The 26772-nt window shown below is 42.1% G+C and overlaps 1 long non-coding RNA gene across 1 annotated transcript; it reads left to right on the forward strand.

Annotated features, from left to right (window-relative positions):
• Positions 1–852: 852 nt before the first annotated feature.
• On the forward strand, positions 853–25057 carry LOC117508589. Its single transcript, XR_004560135.1, has 4 exons — positions 853–868; positions 9240–9245; positions 23415–23754; positions 24998–25057. It is a non-coding gene; the product is annotated as an uncharacterized LOC117508589 (long non-coding RNA).
• Positions 25058–26772: the final 1715 nt, after the last annotated feature.

Consider the following 26772-nt stretch of genomic DNA (forward strand, 5'->3'; position numbering starts at 1 on the left):
CTGCTCATTTGCATAAAGTTAAAAAGAAACATTGACCTGAGTGTGTTGCTGATAGCGTGTGTTATGTGAAAGATAGAGTTGTACCTGCTGACTCACCTCACCTTTTCTTTGCTCCACAGAGAATCGGTTCGTCGTGTCCACCTGGGGGGTGTTTGTCGGTGGTAGTGGGTCCAGGAGCGCCGGGCTTTAATCCTTGCGGGCGCTGGAGAACGTGCCACTTATTACTCCACCAGAGGGACGCTTTTTATGTTTTACATTTGTAAGCACAGGTGAAAAAATAAATTGTTTCTGTTGGGAACCGCCTTCTGGTTATTTTTACCGCTGGGTTCTGTCAGACGCAGGTCCGCTCCTCAACCCGCATCGACACATAACAAAGAACAGTGGTCAAATAACCAGCCAGAATTGTACCACAACCTTGTTGATGGCTATCCAAAGCATCTGCTCAAGGTACAGCTTGCTATGGGGCATTCAACTAAATATTAGTACGGGTGTATATTGGGTGTGTATATATATTTGTGGATGAGAGAAAATCCAAAATAAATTCAAAACTTGTGCTCCCATTTCTTGACTGTTAAAGTCTTTAATGAGGTATGTTGTTCAATCACTCCACCCTGGCAAAAGAGCAGTTCAAAGATAACATTAAAAGCCAAACATTTCCATAACATTTATGCCCATAATGAGTGTATGTAAACTTGCATAGCATCAAACGGATGAGAGTCTACGAAGCAGGTTATTTCCCCAACTAAGGCCGATACCCATTTAAAGCTGGATCCACTGAGACAGATTAAGGCTACGTTCAGACAGCAGGCCTTGATGCTCAATTTGGATTTTTTTGTGAAATCTGAATTTTTTTGTGTGTGTGTGTGAGGTCATTCACATTTCAATTAAATGCGACCTGTATGTGGCCTGCTGTGTGAACGGCTTAACGCCCCATACTATCCTGCATGCACAGAAGAGGGTACAACGACGTCACATGCAGCGAGCGTGCTCAGTGGAAGAAGAAGAGAAGAAGAAGTGTGCTCAGTGTTTGCGGAAGTAAACATGGATCTTAACAGTAGCGGTGGAGTGTATCTAGCGATTTAATCTTGTTGCCAGAGTCAGCACATTTATAATGTTATCCTTTTAAAGTAGACCTGCATTGAAATAAATGTGGTCAGATCTCAGAAAGAAATAGCTGATATGTATTTATAAGACCCTTATGAATGCATTAAAGTAAATCTGCAAGCCCAAATTGTAATTCAACGGAGACATCTTCGTTTAAAAATGACAAATTTGCAGCTAAAATTTGGCCCTCTGCGAAAACTGTTTGTACATCCGGAACATTGCCATGACGTGAGGGAGAACACGGAGTGCTAGCGCCTTCAGTCCGATCCTGCATTGAAATTGATTTTATCTGTTAGTAATGTTACTGTTATACACATCCAGGTTTCAACATACAAAAGTAAGCTGCAATGAATGCAAGATACAGCTCTGCATGCTCAGATCAGCAGCGACATCAACAGCGGGCGATGTTCTTCCCCGACCCTTATGCCTTGCTCTCACTTCCTCCGATGCGCTTACCGAGTCTGCAGGCTCGGTAAACGCCGCAGCGGGCCACTCACACCACCCCCGTGTCTGCTGTGCAGAGCTGCGGCCAACTCCGGCACCACCTCCCTGTCTACTGAATGGAGGTGCGGCCAACTTGGCAACAAGTCCAGAGACTACACTCACTGTTTTGATGCGGCGTGCTCCGGCCGCCCGCAAGGAGAGACTTCTTGCGGAAAAATCCGCAGCGCCACACGGTCTCGGTAATCGCAGCCGCAGAGCTCCGTGGCCACTGAGAGAGGTTTGTATCTTTTTAATGACTTGGATTCTTTGGGGTTCCCGCATCCTTACCCCGCAATGGTAACACCGGTGGCTAAAGACAGTAGATTTTCAATGCGACACCACTCAATCAAATGGGCATATGAAAAAGTCCCCAAAAATAATTTTCAAGCAAAAATAAAAGAAATGTATACTCACCAAACGTACTGCAAGACAATATGAAGTTTTAAAAAAAGTTGATCCTTCCGTATAAGACAATAAAAAGGTGCTTTTGTAAGGGATGTAAACTGATGTAAATCCACAAATTACAGTTGGCGCGCGCAATGCATGCTGGGATAGGGTCTTGTCTCTTGCGTCTTGGCAACGTCCCAGATGTGTTGACAGTTTTGCGTGGGCCAAATTTTAGCTGTAACTTTATCATTTTTAAACGAAGATTTCTCAGTTGAATGACAGATCTGGGCTTGCAGATTTACTTTACTACATTCAGAAGGATCTTATGTGTAAATAGAAGTCCTTTTTTGGTCCAAAAATCTGACTGCATTTATTTCAGTGCAGGTCTACTTTAAGGAGAAGATTGAAAAGGAAAAGAGCCAGGTTTTTGGCCCTGGCATTTTGTGGGGCAGTGGCATCATTGTCTCTCCAGAGAAATGTTTGGGTGCGAAGTCGTAGCCAGGACTGGTGGGACTGTGATGTTAGCAGCTTTTCAGATATTATTTCAGAAGTGCCAAATTCTTAATCCACACTAAAACAGGAAATGTTCAAATGTCAAACACTTCCTGGATTGACAGACGAGAACCCATGGAATCTTGTGGGAAGTCAGTGGCAAGCTCACACTCAAACAGGAAGTACCAAATTTTCAGTCACAGTGAAACAAGAAATGTCAAATGTCAAACAATTCCTGGCATGGGTGGAGCTAGAGTTGAGGCCGGGGTTTCACTGGACTTCCCTGAAATCTGATTGGATGCAGATGATTGACATGTCATGGCACCACACGTCTGGTTGAAAAAGCTGCATTTTGAACTTAGTCACATTAACTACTAGGTTCCTCCTGTCCAGTAGTTTGTGCTGTGTACCACAAAAAGTTCTAATCCACCTTAGGAGAAGAAGAAAAATGTTTGCTTCAGATTTGAACTGAACACGTCGTTTCAACTATGGACTTCTAATCACACCAAACTTATATTGGTGAGTAAACGACCATATGTTATGCCAAAAATGAGGTCCAGGTTGTTAAAAGCAGCATTTCTCCTTTAATTCAGGTTGTCTTATATACACGTTTAAGCAAACAGACAGCAGCTGGTTCATGCTTTGTTGGCTTATTAGTGCTTATTGGCTTATATATAATTTTTATATTATTATATTTACATTTCCGATACATTTCCAACATTTTCCATACATTTTCCAACTTTTTTGTTGTATAGGGTTGTATAGGAATGTAATATAAATTGTATAGGAATGTAATATAAATCCAAAATCCAATATATTACATTATATTGTATATTTTTATATTCAACACACTAGTTAGAGCTTTCCTAGTTCACCAGAATGACCAGAAACAGTACTGACCAAAGACAACCCGTTAAAAGGCCTTGGCAATTTAAATGGTATATTAGAACTTTTAGCACCACTGACTTAATCATGAAAATGGATGTATAGTTAGACTGAGCCTGTATGTATACTTCTGACCCTGTGTTGATTTCAGAAAACCCAAAATAAATTAAAACTTGTACATTAAATTATTGGGTAATTTAATCTGTTAAAATGTTATGCAAACATTCTGCCGCAGAAAAACCTCTGTTCAAAGAAATTATTGAAAGCATAATATTTCCATGACAATCACATCCATGGCTGTTTATAATGTCCTGACCACAGCTGCAGGTGTTTTCATTGTGGTGCCTGCCTGCAGAAAATGATTCACACTCGAATCAGATGCTGTGACATTTTAAAAGAACTCAGTTTTGACTCCATGGTGTGTATTTTTTCCAAAATATTCATAGGACTGTGGTCTCTGTCTGTAGGGACATTTGGCCAATCTGAGAGATGGAGCATCCACTTCACTTCTTCCTGGAAGCATCCAGCTGTGCCATATGAAGTTTTAATTGATCCCCTGAGTATGCAACCTCATGAAATTCTGAACGCAAAAACAGGTTTTTCAGATGTGATCAATCGTGACGACACAGGCTGATTGAGGGCAGCCAGCTAAGGCACCTTATTCATATTTTTACAAATGATTTTCCAAGCTTCATAATATATACTTTCCTTTAACCTCAAATGTTGAACTGAGATGAACCTTTTCTGTCCGTCGTATGGAATAATTGCAGTCAGAGGTGCAGAATATGCTTAGAATTCTGACCCAATCCATCTTTGACAGATAATGAAGAGCAGTTTTACCCAGAGGAGCATTGGACACACTGAATTAAGATCATCACACCAGCATTGACCACATACATATTAAATGCAACATTGCACCTCTCTCTCTTCATTATGCAGCAAATTAAAATTTAGATTTTAGTGTCTTATATTTCAGGCTCTGTCATGAAATCATATCAACTTTCTGTCAAATCACTGCACTGTGAAGCACTTCTGCTTTGTGATAGAAAGTATTGATCTTTTACTTCCACCCAGAAGGCACTGTTTTCCCTCATGTCTGCTGTTTTGCTGTGTTTTTCAGAATTCATCAAAAATGATTGAACCAGTGATCAAAATAAATAAAATAAAATACCTAATGAAAAGCTTCCTCCTGATGTAATTAAAGTCTTAATGTACATAATGATGTTATCTATATTTTCCAGTAAAATATAGAGGGGTTTCATGTTCAGCATTGTTAAAATCCCACAAGTCTTTGATTGTAAATAGGGGCTGAGCAATGGGGTGATTCCATCATCCATCACTAATGGCTGACTGATGTCACGATGTTGAGCCACCATTGTGATGCCATGCCTCCTCAGCCTGCCGCACACTGATGATTATGTTGTTTAAGGACTGTCAGCCAGAGAGCACACAAATGAAGGATAACTTTTTTTTTGCATGTGTAAAAGCTCAATCATCAATCGAGGTGAACAGATGAGCTCGTTCCACTTTGTGCTGTTGCTTGTTTCAGAGGAACTCAGCGGACGTCCAATACTGCTGCTAGTTTTCACATGGCACACAGAACAAAAATAATGTAATATTCCAGTAGCAGTTCTCCTCCCTGGAGTTTTGCAGACATGCATTGGGCCATTGTGCTGCTGTGTTGAATGCTGTCGGGTGACCGGTGGCACGCAGCAGTTCAGTTTTAATGCTGTTGGGTATTTTCTCCTCCAAACATTCTTAAAACCTTTAACAAGACAAACAGAGTCAAGAAACACCAGTGAGACAGAAAGTCAAATTTAGCTCGCGAGGAGTGCAGACAGTCCGTACACGTAGTACCACTGAGGGCACTGAGGACTGCTGCGCATGCTCACTCTTTTTGTTAGGAGAAGCCCTACCCACATTGTGAAACTTGTCCTAAAGGTGGGGGGAACTTCGCATGACAAGTTCCCTCCCGTAATACAAAACATCTTATGGCACGTATGCCAATGGTTGCAGCTGTGTGGAGAAACGGTTCCTTTTGTTTAATCTTATCATTGAAGGTCAGCACATCCCGTTCTTGCAGGCTCCTCTGTTTGCACTTATCATCTGTTCTGCAAAAGCTTGGAGTGTCCTGTTTTGTACAGTAAGCATTTGTACAGCATAAGGTCAAAATAACCTCCAGCTCTTCACTCCCAGTTCAAACTGACCCCAGCATGCTTCACTCCCAGTCGTTAGTGGCTACAAAAACAAAGTTGTGCTATCAGTGTAATAATAACAAGTACATTCTCAGGGTTGCATTAAGACAGGTGCAAAACAGCTCAATAACATTTCATCAGAACAAAGACAAAGGAACAATGTTTAACAGTGATAAAAATATATATATATATAAAATCTTTAACATTTCCCTCCTGTTATCGCTTGTTAAACATATAGTAGGCATCTTCTTTTGAGATTTTCACTAAGAGGTTCATCATGGTATGTTCTACAGGCTTACACCCCAGAGGTTATGTCATCATTGTCATCATCATCGGTGTCTGGGTCATCATACTTCCATTGGTCTGGGTACAGGTCATGAGAGTCATCTTCCTCCTCCTCGTCGTTTTGCCCCAGGAGTGGATATGAAGCTGGTCCCCCTCCTGGTCCTGGACCTATTGCTGTGGTTATCATTCTATTTACAAGGCCTCGAAGACATGGAATACAACAACATCCACACAATGTTAGAATCGCAGCAAACACTGCTATAGACGCCAATAGTGAAGAAATCAAAGACCTCCATTTTCCCATCCCTTCCAGCCACCAATCCCAGCCTTCGGTGTTTACTCCACTGTGCTCTTTCATCTTCCTGTTCAACGTCCTCAGACCGTCGATGGCTTGAGTGAGGCTGCCATCTGCAGCTGTGTTGTTGGGAATGAATGTGCAGCATTGTTCTCCGAACATGGCACAAACACCTCCTTTCTCTGCCAACAACATATCCAGAGCAATACGGTTCTGGAAGGCCATAAGGGACGTGGCTTCTAACTGTGAATGGACAGCCTTAAATCCTTCCTCAGTCCAATTTCCTAATTTCTGTACATTGTAGTGGATGTAGTTTATTCTGTCCACGTTCTTATTAATTGAACACCACCAACAGATGGAGGATTCGAATCCAGCTACTATTTGATCAGCCAGTTTATACTCGTCAGGCACTCCTCTGGGGACTCCTATCGCATCAATATATGTTGGATCTCCCACTCCTTTCCAATCTCTTTTTACTCTATGTCTGGTTATGCCTTTCTGCCAGTCTTCAGGAATGAGAGAGGCTGTATATGTCATGACTTCTTCAGGTGTCATGGGTATGGCTTTAACTGGTAACAATAATGATATTAATGCACAATAACCTGACACATTTCTTGGCAGTCTGTCAAAGATTCTGTTATCACCACACCACCACCATACATCACTCCTACTGACAGGTTTGAATGTGGAATTACTATGGACCACATCCTTACACCAGGCAGTGTGGTTTAAGCTACCCAAAGTCTTACTTGTCCCTGTCAAGTTTACACATGTATGGTTAGCATGCCCAACTTTGCTTGAAAATAAAGGTTTAATCTTAGTCAATTTGGTCAATGGATAGATCTTGTCCCACTTAGAACAATTGTTGTTTGCTGCAATGTATGTCTGTGTCATTACAGTCAGCAGACAGTCTGTGGTTAATGTTGCCGGTATTACCTGTAATATAGGTCTGGGTCCCATACATACAACACAGTCCCTTTTTGTAGCTAGTCCTGCTTGTTCTGCCATTAAAAGCCAATTATTATTCTGCCCACTAATTCCTGTAGTTACTAGGAACCAGTCATCTGTTTTCATTCCTTTTGTACTCTTAATCGAAACTCCTTTCGTTTTTGTTAATGCGGTTAGTATTGGTTCCGGTATTTGATCATGCTCACAAACAAAGAAGAAGAAATAGGGATCCTGGCCTGACTTTTCTACCCAGAGGAGGAACAACCAGCAATCACCCTTCTGCCCTGGTGGAAAAATACTCCCTGTTGCCGTTGTATTTATTGCAATGAATAAATTGTCGTCAGTCTGATACATTTTGAGGAATTGGCTTTGATACTTAGCCCACCCGGTTCGTGCCCAACCGGGTGTCCAAGTATTCCATCTATCGGCCACCAGGGTATCCCATCTATGATCCTGTTGATCATTCGTCAAATACCACTTGTGACCATTCCCGTACCATGCTCCTGATTGACCATCCCACCTTCCATGTGTTAAAGAACCATAAGGTACAGAAACGATCACTGTAGAATTTTTTGGTATGCAGACTTGTACGCCAAAGCGATAAGCATTGTTATTATTGCATTTATGTCCTGAAGCGTTGTATACTGTGCCTTCCTCTCTCCTTGGCCTATTTAGTTTGTTGATGTGTCCTGCATTATCGTGTCCGACACTTATGGCTTTCACTAATAAGCCTAATCCAAAAAAGAAAAGTAGCATAATAAGGACTGTCCATGGGGTCCAGGGACCCCCGTTCTTTTTGTTTTTTACTTTCGTCATTTCTACACACTACAGCACACCTATGTTCAGAACAGTGGTTTCTAAAGTCCTCTGCTAGCTTTCGTGTCTAACCTGGATCTTAACACCAAGCTCACACACTATTACTAGTCTTATCCTACTGTTCTTACTGTTTGTCTGTGTCTGCAGAAATGACTTTCTTACAGTGAGTTAAATGAATCCATGTACTTCTTTCCCCAATTTTCAAAGCTGTGGGTGTTATGAGTAGTACTTGATGGGGCCCTTCCCACTTAGGTGAATGCCAGTGTTTTCTCTTGATGCTTCTTATCAACACCCAGTCTCCAGGTACCACTTTAGGGTCATCCTGTGGAGAAATGGGATCATCAGTGTTTGAAACTCTCCCTCGTTGTCTTTCTAACATCTTCCTCATGTAATCTGCCAAATTGGCTTCCTCAGGTACATCCCAAATTTGCCCATAATATGGTAGTCGATATTTTCTTCCAAACAATGTTTCATAAGGTGTCAAACCCGTGGTGCAAGTTATGTTTATGTACATCTTCACCAAATCTATACAGTGTGTCCATGGTCTGCCTGTTTCATCCATAGTCTTTCTAAGTCTGTTTTTTACTGTCCCATTCATCCTTTCCACTAATCCGGCACTTTGTGGATGATAAGCACAGTGATTTTTGAGATTAATCTGTAGCGCTTCTCCTACATATTGCACTATTGTATTAACAAAGTGCGCTCCATTATCTGAATAGACTGTTTCTGGTATTCCAAATCGTGGAATGATGTCTTTGCACAATGCTTTAGCCACTGTAAGTGCATCTGCATGTTTTGTGGGGAACAATTCTACCCATTTTGAGAAGGCATCAATTATGACTAAACAAAATTCCTTCCCTTCATGTTTACTCAACTGTATATAATCCATATGAATCACTTGAAAGGGATATTGTGGTGTTGGAAATTTGCCTCTTTGGGGTCTCAAATTGCCTTGTGAGTTGTGTTTTGCACATGTCATGCATGCTCTACAATGCTGTTTTGCATATGCATCAAACCCATAAAGACAAAAAATAGATTGTAATTGCGATATCATACCCCCTGATGAGACATGCGTCACGCCATGGCTCATGATAGCTGCCCATTTAAACATATTTTTTGGCAATATGGGTTTCTTTTGTGGTCATGAGTACAAATCATTTGCGAATGTAGGTCCTTTGTTTAACCACATTTGTTTTTCCTTTTCAGGTGCCTGTTGTTGCATGTCAGCAAGCAGTGTGTGACCTAAATGCAAATCTGGAGTGTTTTCCTGTACAACAAAAACAGAAGAAGCTGCTGCTGCCTTTGCGGTTTTGTCAGCGAAATCATTTCCTGTTGAAACAACATCAGAGCCTTTGGTGTGAGCCGCACATTTGCATATAGCAATGTTCTGTGGCAACTGCACAGCTTTCAGTAGTGCTGTTAAAAGGGTGGCATGAGTCACCGGTTTTCCAGATGACATCACCATCCCACGCTCTTCCCACAATTTTGCAAACACATGCACTGTGCTGAAAGCGTACTGGCTGTCCGTATAGATTGTCACAGCTTTTCCTTTAAACAAATGACAAGCTGCAGTTAAAGCAACTAATTCAGCTGCTTGCGCTGAGAATGACGATGGCAATGAAGTAGAGTCCAATACTTCTGAATTTGTGACAACAGCATATCCAGATTGTGTTTGTCCATAAGCATTTTTAGTGGAGGAACCATCCACATACACAATTGTACTGTGTGGGATGTTGCTACATCGAGACAATTGTGCGGTTCACCATCCTCAGGTAAAGGTATCAATGTCGACGGATTCAATGTTGTACATCGTTCTACAGTAAGATGTGGTTGTGATAACAGTAACGACATACACGAAAGATGTCTTGCTGGAGATAAGAAGGTCATGTTTGTTTGCAACAGAAGTGCTGAAACTGCATGTGGAACTTTCAATGTCAGCTGATGGAATAGAACAACATTACTGCTACTTTGAACAGCCATGGAGGCTGCAATAACAGCTCGCACACATGGTGGTAGAGCACTTGCCACTGCATCCAGTTTAGATGAGTAGTAGGCGACTGGCCTTAATTTTGAACCATATGCTTGTACCAAAACACTAGTCATGAACTTATTCTTACAATCTACTGTTTGAATGAATGGTTTACTATAATCCGGTAGTGCCAAAACTGTGGATGACACTAATGTTTGTTTCACTTTCACAAAAGCTTCCTCAGCATCTTTGTTCCATTCCAACACGGTTGACATTGAAATATCATCTTTGTACATCAAATCAGAAAGTGGACTAGTCAGTTCTGCATAGCAAGGGATCCATGCCCTGCAGTAATTAGTCAGTCCAAGAAATGACATCATCTGTTTTTTGGTTTGTGGTTTTGGAGCATGTAAAATCGCTTCCTTCCTGTCAGACAGGATAGTACGCCCTGTGGCTGATAATTCATGTCCTAAATATTTTACTTTATCCCTACACAACTGAACTTTGTTTTTACTCACTTTGTGGCCATTATCAAATAAGAAACATAATAATGCTACTGTGTCAGTTATGCAGTTTTCTCGTGTGTCAGAGGCAATCAAAATGTCATCAACATACACTAATAATTGGCTGTCTGCTGGTGGAACGAAATTGGCTAAACATGCTGACATGACTTGAGAATAAATAGTTGGACTTTCTGCATAACCCTGCGGTAATCTGGTAAATGTATATCGTTGTCCTTTAAAAGTAAAAGCAAACCAGAATTGACTATCTGGGTCCACCGGTACAGAGAAAAATGCATTACTGATATCTATTACAAAAAAACAACTAGAATTTGGTCTTAATGAATTTAACAGTGTGTGCGGATCTGGAACACATGGAGCTCTTTTTACTACAGCAGCATTTACAGCTTGGAGATCCTGTATCATTCTCCATCCTACTGAGGGCGGAGCCTTTTTTACAGGAAATATGGGTGTGTTGCATGGTGAATCTGGACATGGCACTATTACTCCTGCTGTTAACAAATCCTTTATTACTGGTCTGATTCCTTCAATTGCATCAGGTTTCAACGGATACTGTCTTACACATGGTCTGTATTCTGTTTTTGGTCTTATAACTACAGGTTGTGCATTTTTAATCAGTCCTACGTCTGAAGGACCTGTTGTCCACAATCCTGATGGTACTGAAGAAAGAAGATCATCTTCTTCAGGACTCAACTGAAACACTCAGGACTGTGAAGTGGACACATCAATATGTGTTCCTGCCTTCAATAACAGAGACACATTAACTGGGATTTTGTACAATTTTGTTGAAGGGCTGTACTCAGTGTGTGGTCCCACTTTGTCCCAATCAGTTACTGATAGTGCTGTCATGGTCATTACACCTAAATCTTGCCACTCAGCTAAATATGGTTTACAGAGTGATACATGTAGTGGCATGCCTGTGAGCCTTAATTTTAGAATATCTTCAGTGACACCTGTTATAGTTATGACAGCTGTTGAATTGCCATCATGAATCAAATCTGTCATTGTCAGCTTCACAGGTGAAATATCTTTCAGGACCTGGAGTGTCTTTGTGCCACATTGTGACATGCAAGTCAGGTGGCGACATCTTTTGTTCAGGATGTTTCAGTAGGGCTGTCGCTTGCAAGACGACATCTTTACCCCATCCTGCAGCATCTTCTTCAGAAATGTCAAATGTATAGTAATAGTGGAATGTGGGGTCATCGCTTTCTTCTCTCACCATGTTAACACCTCCTGTGCGCTTAACAACTAATTTCCCTTGTTCCACAATTATGGACAAGCCCAATGCTGTTAATCCGTCTCGTCCCAGAAGATTTACGGGACACTGTGGCATGTTCAGCAATGGCATTGTACACGTCATTCCAAATGGATCTTCCAAGGTTATGGGTTTAGTAATAGGGACGTCTGATGTTTGTCCATTTGCAGAGCGAACCCTAAAGGTTTTGTTGCTTAATTTATGGACAGGTATGTTGTCATTACATGTGGTTCTACATGCTCCTGTGTCACAAAGAAATACCACTGGTCGTCCATTTACCAACAAAGTCACTTCTGGTTTTGGTACCGGATTTCCCAGTAAGGCACATAAATCCATATCGCACTCAGACTCACTGTCTGGAGTGGTATCATGGATTATGGAATCTAGTCATTGTGGATACTGTGGTTGTGGAGGATTATTCTGTTGTGGAATTCTTCCTGCTGCTCCATCAGTAGGTGGATTCGGACAATTTCTAGACATATGTCCCTCTCTTCCACAGTTCCAACAAATCAGGGGACCACGTGGTGGCCCTCCCCGTCTGTGCTGCTGTTGTGGTTGCCATGGTCCTTGACGTTGTGGCTGTCCACCTTGTCTGTTTTGCCATGGCTTTTGGGGGCGCTTCCACTGCTTTTGCTGTCTTAAGTTACCCTGTTGGTAATATATTTCATCAGCTCCTTGTGCTACATACACTCCTTTGTCACTGTTTCCTGTCTTTTTCTGCTTTAAGACTTCTTCTGCATGACAACAGTGGGTATGTGTTTCTTCCAATGTGCCTGTTGGCAGTCCAATCCAATGTTTCTGTATCCAAGCTTTTATATCCTTATTGGAGTGCTGGATCAGAGCGTTTTTTAATTGTTGTTCATACACTGGTGTTCAGTGATGCCGGTAACGCGTTACTTAGTACTTAGTAACGCGTTACTCTAATCTGACCGCTTTTTTTAGTAACGAGTAATCTAACGCGTTAATCTTTCCAAATCAGTAATCAGATTAAAGTTATTTCTCCAAGTCACTGTGCGTTACTATTATTTTTCATTGTGGGTCGATAGCAGCATTAAACTTGGTCCGTGGGCAGGAGGTCGGGGTTCGACTGAACTGCCCACTTTCAGTGAGCTGTGAGCTTTTAATCCGCGGTTTTTTGCAGCTGCTCGACTCGTCCTCACCTCTTAAAGCGCGGTGATCAGCACACCTGCACTGAGCTTTACAAAGACATTTTTATACTTTTTTCCTCCTTTATTTAGAGCTGAGCTGAGCCGCTCCATATCTGGTCGTTAAAAACAGCTGATCCTCCGCGACGCATCAACAACTAACACTATTTTCCACTCAAATGCACCTAAACTCTCTTTCTGAGGACCACATGATGTGAAAACGCAATAAAGCTTTCTTACCTGTAAATCTGGTCCTGTTTTCCTGCATAAATAAATGTTATCCATTCTTTGCGCTCAAACGCCAAAGCAGGGGCGAATCCAGATGGAATGGGGGCGTGGGGCAAGGATGTGCCCCCCCCCCCACAACACCCCTAAATTAAAGGTCCAGTTTTGAAGCCGTTTTTTATTACAACTACTAATATTGCTTAAAATAATAATAATTTCGACAAGTAAAATGTTTAGAGAGAATTTAAATGTTAGAAAAATGTTAGAATTTAATAGTTACATTTATAAACAATGTAGGCTCGAAATTGCAAGTTTTACTGTTACAGTGCTGTCAACAGTTAAATATGAGGTCAAGAAAGAGGTCTTTATTTTACTTTTTATAAAACAAGTATTTATTTTCATTGAAGTCAAGAAAGGGTGACTATAAAGTGAGTTTTGGCAAAACAGGTATCATTGTCATGTTGAGGTGGCAGAGGGTTGTTGTCGGCAGCTGGGAAAAGTAACTAAAAAAGTAACTAGTAATCTAACTTAGTTACTTTTACAATTGAGTAATCAGTAAAGTAACTAAGTTACTTTTACAATTGAGTAATCAGTAAAGTAACTAAGTTACTTTTTCAAAGTAACTGTGGCAACACTGCTGGTGTTCCTGGCAAAATGCCACTATGGACCCTAAATACACTTTCAAATCTGTATCTAAACTCTGTCCATGGCTCTCCTTCTTTCTGAGTTGTCCTGGTAATTTCAGTATAATTTATTTTTGGTCCTAACACACCTTTTGCTCGTGTAATCATAGCTTCCACTCGTGTTTGCAAGACTGGATCATCATGTGGCAACGGTACGCCATCCTGGTCTGCAGGATTCCAGTCTCCGCGTACCTGACTCCATTTAGGGCCACATGCTTTCATCCATACCTGTTGGACCTCAGGTCCATTGAGGTGGTAAGAATTTCTGATATTTTCTATATCTTGCATAAACCCTTCGATATCTACGTGTGGTGATGGTATCATGTCAACTGCTGCTTTGATATCATCAGCATTCCATGTTCGATATACGAGCATGGTTGGTCGGTGCCCTGGAGTTCCTGCACGAGGATTTGGTACTTCTATCAAAGGATAGGCACCTTCCTGGTCACTGTGTTCCTCCATGGGAGGAGCTGTAGGCACTTTTGTTTGACTGCGTGTTTGTGGCTTTTCTTGTTTTTCACTTTTTACTTTAGGTCGCACTGCCATATCATACTGCGGTGGCGGCACATCACCATCCTCTGGTAGAGGAGGGTACAAATGCGTTGTTGCCGACGGTCCAGCCGTCGGTGGTTTCTGAGGTTGTTCAGGTTCTTTATGTTGAATTATTACATCTTCCTCTGCCTTACCTACCCCTTTCTTTTTCCTTGCTTTTTCCACCCTCCTCTTCTCTGCTCCTTTCTGTCTGCTCTGCGCCTCTTCCTCCCAAAATGCCACTAAGTCTGCTCCTATTTTCTGCTTCTTTTTCTCATCACCTTTATGTTCTTTTTCCAGCTTCTCCTTCAACTTCTGAATACTGGTCAAGTTTAGTCGTCCGTCAAAGTCATGTTTATTAATCCAGGTCTCCAATTTCTTTGTTGTCTTTGGATTTTTTGCTTCCATAAATTTCCAGTCGTCAGTTGATAAATTTTCTTTCTTTTTAGACGTCTTTCCCCCCATTTTTATTATTCTTTGTTATAATTTGGACTTCAGACGGGGGCACACCTAGGGTGTTCTAAATCTGAAGTTTTCACTTTCTTTGGACGTGACAATTAACAGTCCGTCGTGTGGTTGATTCCTTTCACCTCCCCGTAGGAAGCGGAATCACTTGCCTCTGCCTCCACACACGGTCGTCACTTACTTTGTCCAAAGTATTACACGTTCACACTTTTATTCCCTACCGGTACACTTATTTAAACAGAGGAGTCCGCATCCTCCTACGGAATTTAACTACATACGTTCACTGTAGAGGAGTCCGCTCCTCCTCGTAGAGTTTAACTGTGTTACATTAACAGACGATTCTACGTCATCGCTTGCGGAGTTTAACTGTTTATGTGATCTGATCACCACTCATCCAGTACTGTTACAAAGAAATTTTACTCACTGACTCGACCTCTTGTCTGCCTTCTTCGGGAAAATCTCGTCAACCAGACGATGCCAACGGTGGTCGACAATTGCAGACATGATCAATCGATCGGACCTTGGCCAAGGATTTTCGTCTGGACTTGACGACCTCCGCCGGACACCTCCGGTGTTGTTGAGATCCCGGACTGAGCCCCCAGTCAATGTTGGGTATTTTCTCCTCCAAACATTCTTAAAACCTTTAACAAGACAAACAGAGTCAAGAAACACCAGTGAGACAGAAAGTCAAATTTAGCTCGCGAGGAGTGCAGACAGTCCGTACACGTAGTACCACTGAGAGCACTGAGGACTGCTGCGCATGCTCACTCTTTTTATTAGGAGAAGCCCTACCCACATTGTGAAACTTGTCCTAAAGGTGGGGGGAACTTCGCATGACAGGTTTCCTCCCGTAATACAAAACATCTTATGGCACGTATGCCAATGGTTGCAGCTGTGTGGAGAAACGGTTCCTTTTGTTTAATCTTATCATTGAAGGTCAGCACATCCCGTTCTTGCAGGCTCCTCTGTTTGCACTTATCATCTGTTCTGCAAAAGCTCGGAGTGTCCTGTTTTGTACAGTAAGCATTTGTACAGCATAAGGTCAAAATAACCTCCAGCTCTTCACTCCCAGTTCAAACTGACCCCAGCATGCTTCACTCCCAGTCGTTAGTGGCTACAAAAACAAAGTTGTGCTATCAGTGTGATAATAACAAGTACATTCTCAGGGTTGCATTAAGACAGGTGCAAAACAGCTCAATAACATTTCATCAGAACAAAGACAAAGGAACAATGTTTAACAGTGATAAAAATATATATATATATAAAATCTTTAACAAATGCAACACTCATAAAAAAAAAAAAAACAAGAATGTGAAATATAAAGAAGACTTCGCCTCCCTGGAATTCTGTGGACATGTGAGAGGGACTTTGACTAGAGGGTGTGGCGAGAGCCCCTGTCTTATTAAAGGCTAATATCTCACTACTCTGCCGACAGCCTGTGAATGGCACCTGTGAGGAAATTTGCATAGTGCAGCGTGAGGTTCACAGCTACTCACGATCACCTCACCTGAGTTGGAGGGCAGTGCTTGCACATTAAATTGCACGTTAAACTCCCTCATCAAATTGTCAGGCGAGCACCTTGTACTCCTCACCACATAGTCTCTGTGGGACAAATGAGGAGCTGACACACACATTTCCTTTTATATGATTGGAGAGGAACAGTGCTTCTGGAAGTGGCTGAACAAGTCCAGCAGCCTCCAGCCACCTGGGCATGTACGTGAGTAGGCTGGAGGCACCCTGTCCGGCAATAGACAAGCCGCACAAAATGGACTTATTGTGTTTACCTCTTTGTATTTATTTGTTTATTTTTCTGAGGAGAGAAGTAGAAACTAAGTTCAATACTATTGGCCGGCAGCCAGCTACTGTGCATGCATGGACAGCGTGCTGGACATCACCTGTGCAGGGAATGCCTGCACTCCAACTTTATTTTTTAATTTTATTTTTCTGAAGTTTAAGGCTCAGATCCTTTGTGCACACATGATGGACATCACCTGTGTGGGGAATAAGCACAATGCTAGTGCTCCAGCTTTATTTTTTTGTTGTATTTATTTGTTTGTATTTTATTGTATTGTATTTTATTTATTGTATTTTTATCTGAGCGCTTTCAGAGGATCACAGAGCCCACGCATTTCAAGCAGTGCTTCAGGTGGAACACCAATGTGATAGTCCACATCCATCCTGAACACTGTGTGCTGAACATCTGTTAAATTGCAGCGTGGTATTCACACACACGTCCTTATGCTTGCAAAGGATGTGCCATGTGTGCCGCATACTATGTCAGTGTCTCTCAAGTGGTATGTGTGCAGACCATTCAAGATTTGCGGCATTTTAACAAGGATCCGGATCCGGATTCTGGATCAAGATTTCACTTTATATAGGCTTTGAAGTATTACGTCAAAACTACTTCATGTATTCTCACCAAATTTACAACACAGATACATATTAAGGCATGGAAGACTCCACTGAATTTGGAGGTGATCTGGATCCGGACTGGCAGACATCAGAAATCTCTGATTGCTCTTATTATTATTTTGACAGTGTACATAGCAACTAAAACAGAGTTGCCAGCTGCTGGAAAATTATTGTAAAACTTGGATAACACACACTCTCATTTCGTTGTAAACTGCAGGTGATCACCAACAACAACAAAAAAAATTATGTTTTTTACTACCTAAAACAGTCATGCATTTTTAAAGGTGAAAAGTTGTCACACAATTTTCTTACTTATTTATATCTGTTGTCAACAGTCAGTCATATCAACTATGGTGTAGCAGCAAAAGGATCATCTTGTTTGACTATGTGGACCACTCATAGGGCTCCTTCACACATAACATGACTTTTGGCAGAAGACACAGAAAGTGGAAGAAAATCTGCAAAAAAAAAAAATGTAGAACCGCGAAACATTCCATCTGCTGTCGGGAGGGACACACGGTCGGACAAGTGTGCACAACGCCACGGCGACGGTATCATGCAAGCTTGTGCACGTGCACGAACACACTGTGAGCAGTTGGAATGTGTGGTGCCACATCACCCCGCTGCTGTGGGCAAAAAAAAGTTAAAATCACACACCATAAAAACCATGGCAATTTATAATATTTAATTCCTCTTATCGAATGGACAATACAAGTATGAACCTTCTGTTCCTCTGTAGATGATGACCCATGTTCATAGACGTACAGTCATGAAATGACATGAATGAAGCAGCATGCTCTAATGTGCGTGCTGTGTGGCCGCTCCAGCCCGTGGCAAAGGCGATATGTTTTTCTGTGAGGACAGCTACCACATGCATGCGCCACACCGTGTAGAGTTGTAATGGCATGTCCTTCAAAACACGGTAAGTGTTCTCCAGCTGTGACTCGCTGGTCCAGAGATCTCAACAGCTGCTGCTGTGTGCGGCCATGCCCACCTGTTCGTTCAACTCACAGAACGAAGTGTCACTCTCTGTTTGTGTTCTGTGATTATTTATTTTAGTTATTTGTTATGTAATTATGTAGTTATTGTAGTATTTATTTATATACTTGTCTTGGCTCTGTTCTCTGTGTTTTTAATGTAACGTGTGCACTGAGTGTTGTGTGGGCCGCTGAAGAGGATCTACTGCTGGCCCACCACCAGAGGGCGCCCTGCCTGAAGTGTGGGCTTCAGGCACGAGAGGGCGCAGCCGCCTCACAGGAGCAGCCGGGAGTGACAGCTGTCACTCATCACCACCCCATCACCAGCTGTCACTCATCACCACCACTTCACCACCCACAATAAAAACCGGGCAGCAACTCCACCTCCCTGCCGAGATATCGTCTACCCGCCAGGTAAACACTCAGCCTTTGAACACGAATTGTTCAGCTAAACGTAAGACAGTCGTAACGTCTTTACTTCTGTGTTTAACTACGTTAAATTCTGAGTTTGCAGACATACCTTTGTACACAAGAGTTTGTAGGTGTGTTTGGGGAGTTGGCGTTCTCCGCTCCTCATCCCAGACTCCGCTAGTGTGACATTTGGATTCTGCACGAACTCTTGGGATAATTGTGATTAGGAGGTGGAGATATTCCACCAGAAGAGAACTGTGCTGTGCTGACTGTTTGCTGGGTGTTCACGCACCCACCATCATCTGTCTGTTCTTCCTGCCAGCAGTACCAAGTCTGACAGCTGAAGACGGTGGCCACCTGGGGACTCAGGACTTGTCGGCTCCGGTGTGCTTCAGATCCGCTGGCAGTGGAAATCATGTGGGATCCGGCTCTTCTCTGGACAGACGTCTTCTATCCTCGAGCCTGCCCACACGTCACCTCTGTATATTGACTGATATCAAATTCTGTGGTTGTATTTTGTTGTGCACATTCACAACATTAAATTGTTACCTTTTGGCTCATCTATTGACTGTTCATTTACGCCCCCTGTTGTGGGTCCATGTCACTACACTTTCCCAACACTGAGCCTCATTTCCAGCTGTCAGTGCATGGCTGGCTGGTGATCAGCTGAGAGGCGCCTTGTTGTGCTGTGTCTGGCCAGTCACCATGTGATCTTGTCTATCCATAATTATCAGCATATCAAGTGTGCCCCCCGCATGACATGTGTTGGAGCCGACATACTGGCAGGCCACATGTGTTGGAGTGGGTGGGGGGGCGCAATACACATGCACACCACATGTGTTGGGGGAGCAGGAGCGTGATACACATGAATGCCACATATGTTGAAGGGGGAGCCGACACACTGGCACGCCACACATGTTGGGGGGGAGTTCGGCACAGCCACACCCATGTGTGTTACTTGTTGACCCCACATACATGAGGCACTTAGAAATTTTCACAGACAGCTCGAATGTGGTCACCTGCTCTCCACTGTCGTGCTAGGAGCGTGAATAGCCCTGTCTTTTTAAGTGTTCAGCGAGGGTGTGTGGCACCTGGAATTTGGCCGACACCTGCCAAGAAGGGGATCAAGTGGGCACTCAGAGGGCACTCACTGTCTTTGGCAACTGGAGTGCGCGAATGGTTGTGGCGACAGCTGTACGAGGCATTTGAGTGGCTCTGATTTTTCACAAGTGGCATTTGACTCGTCCTTTGTGCACCATTCTGCCTCAGTTGTGTTATGTGTGAAACTCCGAGCACATACACAAAGGAAGGTTATAGGAAAAATATATAAATGAAACTTAACATGTTCAGACAGCTCAAAAACAGGCAGGAGCCCAAATCTCATATTAAATAATTTGATTTGGCACATTCACCGTCTGCAATATTCACTTAATCTAGTTCTATCAACCAGTCCCACATCCCACGGTTGTGTAAACATCACACAGAATGTACTGTAAAATACAATTCATTGTATTGTATACTTTGCTAAATGAATTATATATTTTGTTGAACAACCACGTTATGTGGTGAGGGTGAACAAAACTAGATTAAGTACATATACATATATATATATATATATATATATATATATATATATATATATATATATATATATAGGATCTTCTTGATTCCAAAGAGGGTCAAAATTAAACATGCAGACTCAAATATATGCATACATTCACTTGCCTGTTTTAATGAGTGCTTCTACTATGCCTTTTAATGTGACACAGCCAGCTCTGTATTGACTTCCTTATTGCTCATATTAACTCCTCCTTAGTGATCATTATTGACTGCAACTGGTAGTTTCTCTTTGAACAGGTGCCATGGTTGGGGTTTGTGGGGATGTTTGATTTGTTTTGGTGTTTATTTCATGGGTTTTTCTGTGTTTGGTTGGTGTTTTTCTGTCTGCACATTCTTGTCTTTCAGTTGGGGCTTGGTTTGGGTGTCTCTGCTCCATTTTGTTTTCCACTCCCTCTTCCTGCTTGCTCCCCTGAACCTGTGTCTGATTATCCCTCATCACACCTGTTATTTAAGCTTCACGTCACCGCCAGATCATTTGTGCTCCATGCCAGTGTTTCCAGCTTTTTTCCACAGTGCCCAAGTTTCCTTGTTTATGTCCTGCCATATATTGTTTTTCCGCTCACTTTTTGACCTCACCTACCGCCTCACGTTTTGGACACTTTTGCTTATCTCCATTTGCTATCCTGTGAACCGAACCCTGCCTGTTAAATGAGTAAGGCTTTTGAATGTACCCTTTTGTGTCTGAGTCTTGCCTTTTTGTCCAGCCAGTTTTTGTCTGAAACCCTGACAACACAAAAAAAGGATGTGTTCGCAATCATTGGACTGACCAATATTCAGAACAATGGAAAGTCCAAAGAACTCAGGGAGGTCTAAGAAGGAGAATTGTAGATTTAAACAAATTGGGCAGGTCTTTTGGAGCCATTTCTAAACAACTGCAGATTCCAAGATAACGTCACTTCAAACAACTGTACATAAGTACAAGTTAATCTGATATCACCACTTTGCCATGGTCTGGAAGAAGACCCGAACTGTCACTTCTAGATGAGAGGCAATTGGTTAGGATGTTCAGGAACAACCCAGGAACCACCCAGGCTCAGGCCTGCCATGAACTGGAAAGTGCTGCAACACCAGCGTCACTGTACACAGTGAAGAGAGTTTTACATCACCATGAACTGAGAGGGTGTCGATCAAAAAAGAAGACTGCTCCAAAATCATCATCTTCAAGTGAGACTGAAATTTGCAGCTGTCTACATGGACAAGCCAAATGTTTACTCTCAAATGCTCAACTGAGACAAAGATTGAGCTATTGTCTCACAATGACAAGAGGAATGTTTGGAGATGTAAAGGTGAGGCTTTCAAACCTAAGAACAGTTTACCAACTGTCAAGCATGGTGGTGGTACCATCATGCTCTGGGGCTGTTTTGCTGCCAGTGGTACTGGTGCATTGCACAAAGTCGAAAGAAAAAGGAGAACTCCATCCAAATTCTTCATCACCCCAAATCAACAGCTAAATGGTTGAAACTTGGCCACAATTTGGTGTTCCAACACGACAATGATTTGAAACTCACTTCAAAACTGGTTGTGTGTTGGATAAAGCAGGCTAACATTAAGCTTCTGAAATGGCCTTCCCAGAGCCCCAACCATAACCTTATTGAAAATTTGTTGACTGGGCTTAAAAGCCAGGTCTGTGCTGAGAAACCAACCAATTTACATTGACTCTACCAATTCTACCAAGAACAGTGGTCAAATAACCAGCCAGAATTGTACCACAACCTTGTTGATGGCTATCCAAAGCATCTGCTCTAGGTACAGCTTGCTATGGGGCATTCAACTAAATATTAGTGGGGGTGTATATTGGGTGTGTATATATATTTGTGGATGAGAGAAAATCCAAAATAAATTCAAAACTTGTGCTCCCATTTCTTGACTGTTAAAGTCTTTAATGAGGTATGTTGTTCAATGAATGAATGAATGAAAATGAATGAATGAATAAATGAATGAAAACTGTTTATTTCGAACATTTGATACAACAACAATTACAAGATAGATCAGTAAAGACAACAACAAAAAAGTTCCTACTGTGTACCCAACATGTCCGAAAAGGGGTAGGGTGAAGCATCAGCTTATTTATCCCTACCCCTTCTTCCCCACAACCAGTAATACCCTTTGCCACATATACACATAGATTCCTACACACCTAAACCGATATCAATATATATATATACATATATATACACATACACATACATATATACATACACACATCAACATACATACACATATACATACACATATATACACATATATATACACAAACATAAATATACACCTACACATACCTACTTACATACAAAATACTATATATTTACAAGCCGAAGCAAAAAACAAAAACACCCTAACCCTCATTACCCTTCCTCCTCCCTATACCCAGAAAAAAACATATTTTTGTACCGCTGTTTGAACTGGTTCATGCTTGGACATTGCTTGAGCCCCACTCCCAATCTGTTCCACATCCTCACCCCACAGACAGAAATACAGAAACCTTTTAATGTTGTTCGTGCCCACTGATGCTTTAAATTAAATTTCCCCCTCAGACTGTAATCCCCTGATCTGTTAAAAAAAACATATTTTTAATATTTGCTGGAAGTAAATTGTTTATTGCTTTATACACAATTTGTACTGTTTGAAAATGAACCAAGTCTGTGAATTTTAAGAATTTGGATTGTAAAAATAGTGGATTTGTATGATCTCTATAGCCAGTATTATGAATAATTCTTATAGCTCTTTTCTGCATTACTGATAGTGATTGTGTTGTACCTTTATAAGTATTACCCCATACCTCTGCACAGTACTGTAAATATGGTAAAACCAGTGAGCAGTAAAGAATGCGGAGTGAGTTGTGGTCCAGAATATGTTTCGCTTTGTTTAGAACTGAAATGCTTCTTGACAGTTTACTTTGTATATGTTTTATATGAGTCTTCCAGTTTATCTTATCATCTATTATCACCCCCAGAAACTTATTTTCATGTACCCTTTCAATATCTACCCCCTCGACTTATAACTGAACCTGTATGTCTGTATTACAATAGCCAAATAACATGTATTTTGTTTTACTTAAGTTTAATGATAATTTGTTTCTGTCAAACCATATTTTCAATTTTCCCATTTCTATACTCACATAATCACTCCACCCTGGCAAAAGAGCAGTTCAAAGATAACATTAAAAGCCAAACATTTCCATAACATTTATGCCCATAATGAGTGTATGTAAACTTGCATAGCATCAAACGGATGAGAGTCTACGAAGCAGGTTATTTCCCCAACTAAGGCCGATACCCATTTAAAGCTGGATCCACTGAGACAGATTAAGGCTACGTTCAGACAGCAGGCCTTGATGCTCAATTTGGATTTTTTTGTGAAATCTGAATTTTTTTGTGTGTGTGTGTGAGGTCATTCACATTTCAATTAAATGCGACCTGTATGTGGCCTGCTGTGTGAACGGCTTAACGCCCCATACTATCCTGCATGCACAGAAGAGGGTACGACGACGTCACATGCAGCGAGCGTGCTCAGTGGAAGAAGAGAAGAAGAAGTGTGCTCAGTGTTTGCGGAAGTAAACATGGATGGTAACAGTAGCGGTGGAGTGTATCTAGCGATTTAATCTTGTTGTCCAGCCGGAGTCAGCACATTTATAATGTTATCCTTTTAAAGTAGACCTGCATTGAAATAAATGTGGTCAGATCTCAGAAAGAAATAGCTGATATGTATTTATAAGACCCTTATGAATGCATTAAAGTAAATCTGCAAGCCCAAATTGTAATTCAACGGAGACATCTTCGTTTAAAAATGACAAATTTGCAGCTAAAATTTGGCCCTCTGCGAAAACTGTTTGTACATCCGGAACATTGCCGTGACGTGAGGGAGAACACAGAGTGCTAGCGCCTTCAGTCCGATCCTGCATTGAAATTGATTTTATCTGTTAGTAATGTTACTGTTATACACATCCAGGTTTCAACATACAAAAGTAAGCTGCAATGAATGCAAGATACAGCTCTGCATGCTCAGATCAGCAGCGACATCAACAGCGGGCGATGTTCTTCCCCGACCCTTATGCCTTGCTCTCACTTCCTCCGATGCGCTTACCGAGTCTGCAGGCTCAGTAAACGCCGCAGCGGGCCACTCACACCACCCCCATGTCTGCTGTGCAGAGCTGCGGCCAACTCCGGCACCACCTCCCTGTCTACTGAATGGAGGTGCGGCCAACTTGGCAACAAGTCCAGAGACTACACTCACTGTTTTGATGCGGCGTGCTCCGGCCGCCCGCAAGGAGAGACTTCTTGCGGAAAAATCCGCAGCGCCGCACGGTCTCGGTAATCGCAGTCGCAGAGCTCCGTGGCCACTGAGAGAGGTTTGTATCTTTTTAATGACTTGGATTCTTTGGGGTTCCCGCATCCTTACCCCGCAATGGTAACACCGGTGGCTAAAGACAGTAGATTTTCAATGCGACACCACTCAATCAAATGGGCATATGAAAAAGTCCCCAAAAATAATTTTCAAGCAAAAATAAAAGAAATGTATACTCACCAAATGTACTGCAAGACAATATGAAGTTTTAAAAAAAGTTGATCCTTCCGTATAAGACAATAAAAAGGTGCTTTTGTAAGGGATGTAAACTGATGTAAATCCACAAATTACAGTTGGCGCGCGCAATGCATGCTGGGACAGGGTCTTGTCTCTTGCGTCTTGGCAACGTCCCAGATGTGTTGACAGTTTTGCGTGGGCCAAATTTTAGCTGTAACTTTATCATTTTTAAACGAAGATTTCTCCGTTGAATGACAGATCTGGGCTTGCAGATTTACTTTACTACATTCAGAAGGATCTTATGTGTAAATAGAAGTCCTTTTTTGGTCCAAAAATCTGACTGCATTTATTTCAGTGCAGGTCTACTTTAAGGAGAAGATTGAAAAGGAAAAGAGCCAGGTTTTTGGCCCTGGCATTTTGTGGGGCAGTGGCATCATTGTCTCTCCAGAGAATGTTTGGGTGCGAAGTCGTAGCGAGGACTGGTGGGACTGTGATGTTAGCAGCTTTTCAGATACAGATTTCATTCATAATTTTGGAATGACGAGGGGGACTTTCATTTACCTATGTGAGCGTCTTTATTTAGCACTGTCATGGCAAGATACACACCTCCGGCAGCCGATATCGGTGAGCAAACGTGTTGCAGTTGGACTGTACTGGCTGGCAACAGGTGCTTGCTACCGCACTATTGCTAAACTCTTTGGCACAGCAAAGTCTACTGTCTACTCCATAGTACACAACTTCTGCAGAGGAGTTCGTCATGTTCTCATGCCTGAGAACACAAAATTACCTCAGGGAGATGACCTGTGAGAGGTTGTTGAAGGCTTCAGGCAGAGATGGGGTTTCCCACAGTGTGGTGGAGCAGTAGATGGGAGTCATATGTTGTGTGTTGGGGGGTGTGGCTGGACATGTTGGTGTTGTTTTCTTTTCTTTGCTCTCCAGGTGGTATGCAAACTGGGTTTTTTTCTGTGGAGAAGGTGCTGGCGGAAGAGTCCTTCACCCTCATTAGAACTATTGGCTGCACCTGCGGAGGATGTTCACGTGCAGGCCTAACGGCTTGCAGCACCTGTGGATGATGCTCACGTGCAAACTTAAAGACTTTCAGCTGAAGCTGATAATGAGATGGCGTTCTGCATTTAAGCCATGAGTGATTCGAGCAGAATTGCCGGGAACTCGACCTTGTGACGTTTGTTTGTGAGACGCTGAGGACCGCGCCTGGGTTTGACATATCGAGCCCGTGAAGCAGGGAAGGGTGAGGACACATGCTGTCAGCACACGCTAAAGGTAATTAAGTGATTAAGTAATTGTTGATAGTATCTTGGTGCTTGGTTACACAGTAAATTGAGATTGTGAGGAGAATTGTGCAGCTTGCTTCTCACTGCGGTGGCGTGCAGGATAAGTGATCCTCCACTTGTTGTGAGGGGCTGCTCATTTGCATAAAGTTAAAAAGAAACATTGACCTGAGTGTGTTGCTGATAGCGTGTGTTATGTGAAAGATAGAGTTGTACCTGCTGACTCACCTCACCTTTTCTTTGCTCCACAGAGAATCGGTTCGTCGTGTCCACCTGGGGGGTGTTTGTCGGTGGTAGTGGGTCCAGGAGCGCCGGGCTTTAATCCTTGCGGGCGCTGGAGAACGTGCCACTTACACTGCATGTGTGTGTGTGGGTGGGGGGGGGGTGGTGGTGAAGGAGCCTGTTTTAATAATAAAATATGTAAGTTACTGTATTTCATGGTAGTGGAAATTACACAAAACATGATTAAGCATCATATGTACATCTGGTTGCATTTTACGTTGTCCTTCAAATAAATTATCACCCTTGTACTCTGATGTTCTACTTTCCATTCCAATGAGATTTTAAAAAGCAATTTATCATCATTTGCATGCACACACACAGCACATTCTTCTGTCACTGAGTACAACAAGCAGCAGGAACACGCATTCATAACAAGCAATAATTGCAAAAGTAACCCACGGGAGAGGTACATTGTACATTTATTATTGTTATTTTTGATTAGCATAAAGCCAGCAGTTTTCATACAGATTCAAAGCAGGTTGAGCTCTAAATTATTCAGCACCACATAGAAGGAATGGTAACTTCAGATCTGAGGACATGGATATTCTAGTTGAGAAACATCTTAATTATGTTGTA

Source organism: Thalassophryne amazonica, chromosome 4 (assembly GCF_902500255.1).
Source record: "Thalassophryne amazonica chromosome 4, fThaAma1.1, whole genome shotgun sequence".
In the NCBI taxonomy this organism is placed as follows: Eukaryota; Metazoa; Chordata; class Actinopteri; order Batrachoidiformes; family Batrachoididae; genus Thalassophryne; species Thalassophryne amazonica.